General features: G+C 33.1%; 1 pseudogene; it reads left to right on the top strand.

Annotated features, from left to right (window-relative positions):
* Positions 1-4,505: 4,505 nt before the first annotated feature.
* On the top strand, positions 4,506-10,584 carry LOC120172976 (annotated as a pseudogene).
* Positions 10,585-12,986: the final 2,402 nt, after the last annotated feature.

The following is a 12,986-nucleotide window of genomic DNA, read 5'->3' as shown; positions in this document are numbered from 1 at the left end:
TCTAGAGAGAATGCAGAGGATTTGAGAGAATGAGATAGTTAGAGAGAGAGAGCAAAATAAAGAAATGAGAAAATCAGTGAAAATGAAAAAAAAATCTATTTATACGGGTTCGTTTGGGTTTCGGATATGGTATGACCCGCGTGTTTTTAACTTTCTGTGGTATTTAGCGTGGTATCGTAGTTTTAAATTTGTTCAATTTAGTCCAAATTTAATGATGCAATATATTAATTTAAGCTTCATATTTCAAAAATTTTCAATTTAGTCCAAATTTAATATTATAGTTTATTAATTTAAGCTTCATATTTAAAATTTATTCAATTTGATCCTTATATATTTTTCATTTCTCCCAATTAATATATATGTTTATAATAATAAATTAATATATAGATTATAATATATTAATGAACTTTTCAACATATAGTTTATATATGCTATATAATTTATATATAGTAATGAACTATATAATATATAGTTTGTATATACCATATACTATATAGGTTATATATAGTAATGAACTATATAATATATAGTTTGTATATACCATAGTCCATATACTATATAGGTTATATATACTAATGAACTATATAATATATAGTTTATATATACTAATCAAATATATATAATGTATAGTTTATATATACCATATAGTTTATATATATTATATAGTTTATATATACTAATGAACTATATAATATATAGTTTATATATATTATATAGTTATATATAATATAGTATAAATTATTTTATATAGTATATAATTATCAACTATAGTATATAGTTTATATGGTTTTATATATAGTTCATATGTAAATTATACTATATAGTATATAGAGTTTATATATATATATATATAGTATATAAATATAAACTATAGTATATATATATAGGTCATATGTAAACTATATAATATACAAATATCAACTAGTATATATATATAGGTCATATGTAAACTATATAGTTTATATATATATGTAGTTCATATGTAAACTATGGTTCATATATAAATATCAACTATAGTTTATATAAACTATATAGTTTATTATATAGTTTATATGTAAACTATAGTTCATATATAAATATCAACTTTAGTATATATATAGTTAATATGTAAACTATATAGTTTATATATACAGTTCATATGTAAACTATAGTTCATATATATAGTATATAAATATAAACTATAGTTTATATAAATAGTATATAAATATAGTATATAAATATAAATTATAGTATGTAGTTTATATAAATATAAATATAAATATAGATATAAATATACACCCTAAATCCTAAATTCTAATACTTAAACCCTAAACCCTAAACCATATATACTATATATATAAAAAACTATATATTTTATATCAATAAACTATATAATTTATACAATATATATTATTTATAATTATACATAATATATAAATATAAATATAAATTGTATAGTTTATATATAATTCATATATAATTTATATATAAACTATGTAGATTCTATATAGTTCAATAGTTCATACATAAACTATATAGTATTATAGTTTATACATGGTATATATAGTTTATACATAATATATATATAAACTATATAGTTTATATTACATATATATATATATATATATATATTAGTTGTTTTAATTTTTTTCTTAACTTTTAAAATGAATGCAATTTAGTCCATTTTACAATATTTTTCATATTTGATCCCTTTTGTGTTGTTTAATTTATTTAAATTTTTATTTGTAATTTCATATTTGTTCAATTTAGTCCTCCACATTTTATTTGCATATGAAATTGACCCATACTTATTACTTATTTCTATTTATTAATTGGCCCATAACTTTTTAAATGAGTATAATTTAGTACATTTTTGTATTAATTTCAACCTCAAAATTTAAAATTATTTCAATTTGATCCCTTTTGTGTTGTTTAGTTTATTAAAATTTTTATTTGTAATTTTATATTTGTTAAATTTAGTCCTCCAAATTTTATTTGCATCTGAAATTGACCCATACTTATTACTTATTTCTATTTTTAAATTGGCCCATAACTTTTTAAATGGGTATAATTTAGTACTTTTTTGTATTAATTTCAACATCACAATTTAAATTTATTTCGATTTGATCCCTCATCAATGTGTGTTGTTTAATTAATTTAAATTTTTATTTATAATTTCATATTTGTTCAATTTAGTCCTCCAAATTTTATTTGCATATGAAATTGATCCATACTTTTTACTTAATTCTATTTTTTAATTGGCCCATAAATTTTTAAATGGGTATACTTTAGTACTTTTTTGTATTAATTTCAACCTCACAATTTAAAATTATTTCGATTTGATCCCTCATCAATGTGTGTTGTTTAATTTATTTAAATTTTTATTTGTAATTTCATATTTGTTCAATTTAGTCCTCCAAATTTTTTTTGCATATGAAATTGATCCATATTTTTTACTTAATTCTATATTTTAATTGGCCCATAAATTTTTAAATGGGTATACTTTAGTACTTTTTGTATTAATTTCAACCTCACAATTTAAATTTTCTTCAATTTGATCCCTCATCATTGTGTGTGTTTAATTTATTTAAATCTTTATTTGTAATTTCATATTTGTTCAATTTAATTCTTAAATTTGTATTTTTCATCAAATTGAACCATGATTATTTATATTCTTACTAATTTACTATAAATCATATACAATTACAAATTGCAATTCAACGTTCGCGAAAGACGAAAATAATTAATCCAAAAATAAAAATTAAGACGATTTGAACTCAATCTGTATCTGATAGAGATCCGACCTGAATTTTATCTGCCAATGATGTGACCCGATCTGAACGAGATCCGCCTGAAGTCCATCCGAACCTGAATTAACCTGCTTTTTAACTACTTCGGACCTGAACTGGCAACGATCCGAACTAAAACTAACCCGACCTGAACCCGAACTGTATCTGATGTCAAATCAACTTGAAAATGACCCGATCTGATTTGACCTGCAGCTGACCTGATCCGAGTCAAAGCATCAAATTTACCTAACTTGACATGTATATGATTTTACTCGACCTGTCAGGATCCAACTGAAACCTGAACGATTACCCAATTTTACAACCCTATCCACGAGATACAAACGCATAGATCAATTATTTCTGAGCCATTTTCTTATAGTCTTTGTAAATGGAAATTTGGGTTTCAAAGAGAAAACAAACAGAGATCTGGGATTTGAAGCTTCATTCTGCTTTCCCTTCGTTTTCTAGTCAGAATCACACTTTTGTTGGTTTTTGTGATATACAGAAATAAGATGGAAAAAAAAGGAAAGTGAAAAAAGGTTAATAAGGTTTAAATTTCAATGGGAGAAAACATCAGCAAAATTGAATCTTAGAAAGGTTTTTGGGTAATAATAATTGCTTTTATGGCTGATTAGCAACTACGGTTTTGTTCGAAGTTTGGATTTTTATGAATAAATTACTCTCCTTTCATATTTAAAGTTAGGACTTTTAAATTCCTAAATAGCATGTTTGGAGGGAATTTTAAAGCTTTAAGGATTTTTTTATTAACCATCTATATTAATTTGGATATGTAAAATTTTAATATAGTATGATCATTCTAATTTAATTTATTGGTTTAAGGGTCATTTTTCCCTTGTAGTAGGCTTAATTTATTATTTTTGTCACTATTATATTTTCGTATCAATTTAACCCTCAAAGTTATTTAATTGCTTCATTATATACCTTACGCCTAACTTAAAACCTTAAACTATAAACTCTATATTAGGATTTATGATTTAAGGTTTAGAGTTTATAATTTAGGGTTTTAAGTTAGGGGTAGGGAATAGAATGATGCAATTTAACAACGATGCGAAAATACGATAGGAGCGAAAGTGATAAATTGAGTCTACTACAGGGGCTTACCCTTTTGCCTAATTTATTTCATTCACGATGTTAGAATACAAACCTATGATTTTACTTTAAAAAAATCTAATAACTCTTCTCATTAGACCAATCGATTGTTGGTAACTTTTTTATAGTAATTAATATCTAATTTATTAGTTGATTAAGAATAAACTTTTGACTCAATTACTATATTTATAACGTGAAAATCCAAATCTTTAATTTTTATTTAAATATGTTTAAAAATTATTTTTAAAAAATAAAAAAGAAAGAATATTAAAGTAGTACATTTTTTGAGAAAGAAAATGCACCGGTGGAGAAGACTATAATTATCATATTTTAGAAGTGAAGTGTTATGCAATTGATTTAAACATTTCACCTATTTGATAATTTAGGTACACTAAACAAAACTTATGGACGTCTATGTATATCAGAAATGGTGAAAAATCTTTTTAATATTAAAAGTCTTTGAAATTATTTAATTTTATCAATTTCTAACTTTGACCGTCTTGACTAACAGAACAATTAATTTCTGTTGATATGGACGTCAACTATTTTCACCTCATATAATTTGATTGACGTGTCAACCTGATGATGTGACAATAACAAAAAGAAATAGTTTTTTTTAAATAAACAATGAAGAAACACTTGGAGAAAGTTCTTGATGGCAATGGCAATGGAGTTGGAAATAACAAAAGTGTTCTTATCAAAGACACAACGAACCAACAAAACAAGAGTAAAACCGAAATCAAAGCAAAAATACTGCAGTGTCTAAAGGACTAACTCCCAAATATGCTGCATCATAGAGCGAAGGCTTAGAAAAGCAGTCCTAGGACACCCTCTGAAGCAACAACCGAAGACTAAAGGAAAGGTCTCTGAGACGATTTTCAACCGAAAAAGCCTACCTGAACCACATCCAAACGCTATTTACACCATAATGATAACAACATAAGGTAAGTATATGCCTCTTAAGCCACAATGAGCTTCAACGGATCTCCTGGCAAAGGGAAAAAACATAATACGAGGGCGTCGGCACACCAAAACATCCCCCTACAACAGAAATCAACTGAAAATGCAAATAAACTCCACATCCTTATCGATGCCATCTTTTACCTATGACACAATTAAGAGTTTGACACTAATTGTGCCAAATCACTTTCATACTCTTTACAACCTTCTAAACTTTGTCAGCTCTAAAATTTAGTCTCAACCATCGTTAAACTTTAAACGAGTCATTGGTCGATGTCTCGACATATGACAGTATTAAAGTATGTGCTCTACAAACTAAACAATATTTAATATGTCTTCTCCCTTTCTATGGTACTATCTGAAATTGCTAAAAGATATAAAACTAAAATTTCAAATAATATTATACCAATAAAAGCCAAGAAAATGCATGGACATTTAGCTAATTACATTATTTACCCTAACCCTAAATCCACCATTTCTTATATAAAACCCCAATCACTAAAGAGATCTCCTATTTCGAAACCCTAGCTGCGTCTTTTTTTCAAAACCCTAACGGGGCTCTGACACTATCGACAATGTAAAAATGAGGATTTAGGACAAAGAAGGCATCCCACCGGACCAGCAACGCCTCATCTTCGTCTACAAGCAGTCGGAAGACGGTTGCACCTTAGCCGATGTTAAGCATATTGCAGTGGGTAAAGCTAGAAAACAAACAAAGTATCAGTGATATTTCATTGAGCATGCAAAATACATCACCTGAGCTAGATTCTTATAGCAAGCTCTTAACAACTTTAACAAACTACTGAATCATACGAACCAATTCCTATGTAAATCATGCATAAACTACTGAATCATACGAACATCACCCTCAGCTGCCTCATATATCTCAACATTCTCCTCGCTTCTTCTTCCTCCCTTCTTTAACAAGATAACACACGTAGCTTCTCGCGAAACTGCTCAAACGCTGGTCTGGTCAGCGGCTTGGTAAGCCCATCAGCTACTTGAAACGCATCAGGAACATAACTGACTCAAAGAGTACCAGCTGCAATCTTCTCTCGGATAAAATGCACATCCAATTCAACATGCTTGGACTGAGCATGGCACACATGGTTTATACTCAAAGCAACATCACTAGTATTGTTACACCAAATCACAAGTACATCACGCAATGACAACCCAAGATCACATAGTAGAGCAACAAGCCAAGTGATTTCAGCAGCCAAATCAGCAACACTCCTGTATTCTGCTTCCATCATTGAGCGAGATACAGTCTTCTGTTTCTTGGAATTCCACGCAACCAAGCAAACTCCAAGAAAGACACAATACCCTGACATCGACCTACGATCACTGGCATCACCAGCCCAATCTACGTCGGAAAAAGATTTAAGACACAACCTAGCATCACTGTCTGAAAACACTAGCCCATACTCCAATGATCCTACTAAATAACGCAGGATTCGTTTAACTGCTACCAAATGTATTTCACGAGGAGACTGCATATACTGGGCCGCTTTATTAACAGCAAATGCTATGTCTGGTCGAGTATGGAAGACATACAAAAGTGCTCCCACAATGCTACGATATTCACGTGCATTAGCTAGTAAAGGACTGCTTTGATCATTAGTTTTTGTAGTAGTAACCATCGGAGTGCAAAGGCGTTGCTTGAGACATATTTGTTTTCTTCAACAGATCACAAATATAAGATTTCTGACTTAAAACAAGGCCAGACGCAATTCTTTTAACTTCAATCCCCAAGAAAAAAGACAGCTCACCAAGATCTTTAAGGGAAAAACGAGAGCTAAGTATACGAACAACTTGATTAACAGTTTCAGTTGACGTGCCCGTTATTAAAATGTCATCGACATACACTAGGGCATATGTATAGCAATCACCCTGAATCCTGACAAAGAGAGACACATCTGCCTTAGATTCAACAAACCCGAAATCCAACATGCTCGCTTTAAGTTTTTCATTCCAATTGCGTGGGGCTTGGCGTAGACCATAAAGAGCTTTTTTTAGCTTACATACCAATGGTGTACCATCTGAATCACACTGCACAAACCCCGGTGGTTGCTGCATATACACATCCTCATGCAAGTCACCGTTTAAGAAAGCATTATTTATGTCAACATGTCTTAAGACCCAGCCTTGAGCAACAACCATGGTCAAAAGTACATACACTGTTGAGAATTTCACAACCGGGACTGAATGTGTTCTGAAAGTCATGACCAGGAACTTGTGTAAATCATTTTACAATCAGTCGAGCTTTGTATCGAAGCACTGATCCATCAGGATTTCGTTTGAGTTTAAAAAGCCACTTGCATCATACCAGATTTCTATCAGCAGGTAAAGGAACAAGTACCCATGTTTCATTGTCAAGTAAGGCTGAGTATTCAGCGTGTATTGCTTCAGTCCATGCAGTAGATTGAAAAGCCTCTTCAATCGTGGTTGGTACAACATCATCAAAGAATGTAGTATATACCTTTGGCTTAAACACGCCATATTTACTACGAGTCTGCATTGGATGACCAATACGAACTGCTGGTTCGATATTAGTAGCAGGCATCAAACCCATGTTCGGCATTGACTGAGTATCCTCAGCAACCGCAGGATCTTCTTGAGCAATCACCGAATCTTATTGACTAGCACTTAGAAATTTAGTCATAGCAGTAGACCCATTATTTGAAACTGAATGTGTAGTGGAATGTCCAGTATTTCCAATAGGCGATTGAGAAATGGCTGGAACTGGAGCATCGCCAGTATACAACTTTTTTGTATCCATTACTACATCAAGAGATCTACTCAGAGGCAACCCGAGTGATGGTTGTACAATAGGTTGATTAGTGGCAAATGGAAAATGCCACTCATCGAATCTCACATGACGAGATATAACAACATGCTTATCAGGTGTTAAACACAGAAAGCCTTTGTGTTGAGAGCTCACACCCAAGAATGTGCATGGTTATGATCGAAAGTCGAGCTTGTGAACATTGAATGGTCTAAGATGAGGAAAGCATCGACACCCAAAAACTCTAAGCAACCCATAATCGGGCTTCTTGTTAAACATGCACTCAAAGGGTGATTGACCATTTAACACCCTAGAAGGAAGTCTATTGATCAAGTGCACATCCATAACTACTGCATATGACCAATAACTAGTTGGCATGGATGCTTGTGCAAGTAAAACTAGTGCCAACTCAACAATATGCCTATGCTTGCGTTCCATAACACCGTTCTGTTCGAAGGTGTGTGGACATGTAATACGATGAGAGATTCTAGCTTCAGCAAGTATTCGAGACAAACGACGATATTCACCTCCCCAATCACTCTGCACATACACAATTTGCAGTCCAAATTGTGTCTTTACAAGTTGTTGAAACAATTGAAACGCATAAGCTGCTTGGGACTTATCCTTAAGAAGGTATAACCATGTGTGTCTAGTACGAGCATCCACAAAACTAACATAATACTTGTAACCATTAGAAACTATAGGTGACGCCCCCATAAATCCTTGAACACAAGCTGGAAAGGCAAGTCATACACAATAGCTGAATCAGAAAATGGAAGTTTATGGCTCTTTCCCATATGACACGTAACACAAGTTTCATTAATACTTCGCTCAACATTTACATCAAGTAATTTGCATATTTTTCTAAGTGTATCGTGAGCAGGATGCCCAAGGTGTCTATGCCACAACTCATATAGATTATGTGAACCAGTAACACTATTAGCTTCAAACGAAGTACTTGTATTGTTTAGGGAATCAATGTGAAACAAATATAAACCATCCTTCTTTTTTCCTTGCAACAACACTGCACTAGTTCCTTCATCACGAACATAGCAATTAGAAGCATGAAACTCAAAGTATACCCCATTGTCCCTAGCAAGCTTCGAGACCGAGAGAAGATTCTTAGTTATCTTGGGAACAAGAAGAAAATCATTCAACATTAACGCTCGAGAAGAAGAGCATAAAGAAGAGTTGCCAATAGCATGAACAGAAAAAAAATCTCCATTGCCAACAATAATCTTACCTGGTCCAGAGAGATCCTTGTGATTAAGTACCTTGGCTGAGTCGGGAGTTACGTGATATGTAGCCCCGGAATCAACCACCCAATGGTCCCTTGTATTGATAGTAGTACGAGGCTGAGGCTACGAAGAATGGCACACTTGTGTCTCAGCACGAGCCTTGGTGCAGCACATACACTCATCCTCCACAGCGGAAACCGTCTCAAATCCAGAGTAGTTTGCAGAGCCCGATTCGCCACGAGCCACTGCACGATCTGCTGATCGACCAGTAAAGGTCTGATCGAACCTGTACCAACAGTCAACAACAAGGTGACCACTTTTACAACACAATTGACCTTGAACACGTGGTCGACCTCGGCTACGTCCTCCACCTCGACCGGAGTTATTAGATCCTGATCGTCCAGAACCGTGATCATGATAGCTATGACCAGCAGTCTTCAAGCCAGCTTGCACTATATGGGCGCTCATCGGAAAGTGTCTTCCTGGGAATCAAACCCAACCAGTTGTATCTCTGCATCGATTAACATCGAGCAGATCTTGTCAAGGGACAGCGCATCCTTCATGGTGGTGATGAACGCAATGTATGGTTGATATTCACGGGGAAGGCCTTTCAATATGCTAGCAACATATTCGACTTGAGGAATCGCACTCTCACAAGAATCTAACGCATCACAAACTTCTTTGATACGAGTGAGATATGTGCGCATGCTATCACTGACCTTTTTGAGTGATTGAAGCTTGTAATGAAGACTGATAACCGCCGTGGTAGACCGATTCGCAAAAAACTGTTGAACCGTGCTCGAGACCACTGCTACCGTTTTGCACCAACAAATTGTGAAAGTAAATGAGGGCTGATCATAGACAGTAGCCAAGATGCTAGGGCACTGTCTTGAGCAACGAAGTCTTCATACAGTTAATTCTGCACCAAGTCACCATGCTTGTTTACCACCGTCGCCGATGGAGGAGAAGAGCTCCCGTTAGCAACCGTTCCAGTCGATGACTGCGAACGGTCAATAAGACTTGCTGCTTCCAAAGAAGAAAATTGGATTCATCGAGTATAATATTAACCTTCTTGTTTGTGAAGGTTTTCCCTGCCGAGAACTCCATGAACACAAGAGTGGTGCCGTACACAGAAGTAGCCTCAGGATCGGCCAGCGAATGATACCATGTTAAGTATATTACAGTGGATAAAGCTAGAAAACAAACAGAGTATCAGTGATATTTCATTGAGCATGCAAACTACATCACCTGAGCTAGCTTCTTATAGCAAGCTCTTAACAACTTTAACAAACTAACAAATTCTAGAATAATTCTCTAACAGCCTTGACACATATACAAAGCTATATTTATTAGATACAACCAATTCCCATGTAAATCATGCATAAACTACTGAATCATAAGAATAGCACCCTCAGCTGCCTCATATATCTCAACAGCCGACTACAACATCCAGAATGAGCCCACCCTTCACCTCGTCCTCCCTCTCAGGGGAGGCGCCAAGAAGAGGAAGAAGAAGATGTACACCAAGCTCAAGAAGATCAAGCACAAGAAGAAGAAGGTGAAGCTTGTGGTTCTCCAGTTCTACAAGGTGGATGAGTCCGAAAAGGTTCAGAGGCTGAGGAAAGAGTGCCCTAATGCTGAGTGTGGGGCGAGAACATTCATGATAAACTATTTTGATAGGCATTATTGCGGTAACTATGGGCTTACTTATGTTTACTAGAAGGCTGGCGGGGATTAATTTGTTAGACATGAATTTATAGTCGATCTGAATAATCGTTGTTCGTAATCCAATTTCTGTATGTTTCAACATGTTATAATTATTGGGATTTGATTTTGGAATTTCAGTTATCGATTTATCTGTTTGGATCAAAGTTTACGCATTCTTGATGATGATTTGGCTGCATTCATTCAAATGAAATCGCATTAACTTGGTTTCATTCAACTCGACGCATCAGCATATTCACTTATGGCATTTAGCTCAAAATGTTGATTACCCTCGTTCTGTTGATAAACAACAACATCTATGGAGCCAATTTTAAATAGCGCTCCACCATCACTATAGTGGATATTATATAATGGAATCATTCAAAACCGATATTGTATGGTATAATTGTGATATCCACAATTTAATATTTAGGGCAAAATTTTGATCACCTAACTTTTTAAACTTATATACAATCATCCAATTTTTAGTTTGTTTTTATTTATGTCTCTATCGTTATTTTTTTTATTTTTTGTTGATGTAGCAGTTAATCATCTATTAACCTTCTTTTCTTTTATTATGAAGGGGCAGTTAACCCTCATCCTCATGCTCTCAATGAAATCTACTCATAACTTGGGTTCTTTTCTCTCTATTTTCCCAAGAAAATTCACTTCTCTCTACTTTCTCAATGATTAACTTCTGAACTGAAACCAAGATAAAAATAGTTGTGTTGCAGGAGAAAAACTTGGAGCTAACGGTTCGCATTGCAAGAGATCATTAAAATATAACAAATGTAAAAACAAATATAACAAATGTAACTAGAAGTACAACTCAGTGCTGAGTTACATTGGCAAGCCAAAACTAATGTAAAAAAATAAAAGGTAGGCAATGTACGTTTAAAAGGTTTAATACATAACACCCATAGAGGCACACCAAACAACATGTTACATTTGGTAACATTTGAAAATTTGAACTCATTAAGTTTTTATGTAATATGTTTATTTTCTTTGTGTACGACAAAGAAGAAGACAAATTCATTGAATTTTTCGTTGTAGTTTTAGCTTTTGCAATATTGGATAACCTAAAAAGTTAATCTGCAAATAATAAAGAGTTAAACATTCAAAAGTAACATTATTTTGCAGTGCATGCTAAAACTCCCTTAATTTGTTCACTTAGGGTATTTCAATAATGTAGTGAAAACCAAAGTTTTAAGGAGAACAAGACAACAACACTACAGTGGTTCATGTGAAAATCTCTACACTCCACCACTGGATGCATTACCAGAAGCTAAATCCTCGATCGCAGCCACTATTTTTCCATAAAATATCAATCAACTAAAACCTTATTTGATTCATTAGATATAATCTTTCATCAAACTATAAATCATAAAATTGATACCATTTACATGGTGAATTAGGTAAGGTGAAGACCAAAAGAAGATGTTACATGTTAATGTCGAATGTTAACATGAAAATGAACCATGTCTGAAGGAAACAAAGCAGTGAAGTAACATTAGATGGCAAGAGCAGATCAGCCTAAAGATTTTGAATGAAGAAATAAAAGTTTTATATTTTCAATAAGAACTTAAGTTGATCTAGCTCATACTTATATGTGTCTTAATGAATCTACCATTACAGCTCACTAGAATGCCTTAAATTAACTACTTTCAGTCAAAACAAAACTACAACAATATAGGAAGTAGATTTTTGTCGATACTATAACGAACAAAATTTGGTCCCATAAAAAAATCATTATTGTAAAGTAACTTCAGAATGTTATGAAATTATCTCGACAAACATTACCAAGTAAATGTACACCATCACAGTATTCAATAATGGCAAGGTTTGGATATGAGGTTTCATTGAGAGTGAGAAGAAAAAGAAGAAGGGTTAACTCTAGTATAGGAACAAAAAGAGAAGAAAAATAAGAATCTGCTCGTTTCCTTTTGCTATATAGCTTAATTTCCTACATATGCAAAAACCCTAATTCAATTTCTTTTGGTTCATCTCTTGTTGCTTTATGTTGTCTGGTATATATTGGTTTGAGAGGATGAAACTGCCAGCATGATTTGATGACTAACATAGCTATGCAGATTTGGTTGAGCATCAGGTCATCTTGCAGCTTCAATCACTCACTCACCAACAATAATAGCTGGTTATGTATATTTGAGATTTTTGATCCCACCTTCTTTAATCCAGATAATTGTTCTTGTTATTTACTCAAATTTTCCCATGATTTATTTGGTGAGAAATTGCAGGCTCTACCTCTCCCTCTCATTCTTTGCAGCTTCCTTGCTATGCATGTGCATGACTTACACATAAAGCCATATGCATGCACACATTGCATGCATGTTTGTATGTGACAACTTTTGTCTTCATTTTCCAGGTGGTATGGTATCCACAATTGATGTGATCCTACTT

This window comes from Hibiscus syriacus, unplaced genomic scaffold (genome assembly GCF_006381635.1).
Source record: "Hibiscus syriacus cultivar Baekdansim isolate YM2019G1 unplaced genomic scaffold, ASM638163v2 tig00111920_pilon, whole genome shotgun sequence".
Lineage (NCBI taxonomy): Eukaryota > Viridiplantae > Streptophyta > Magnoliopsida > Malvales > Malvaceae > Hibiscus > Hibiscus syriacus.
The sequence above is the reverse complement of the archived record's forward strand: the minus strand, read 5'-3'. Positions and strand labels throughout refer to the sequence as shown.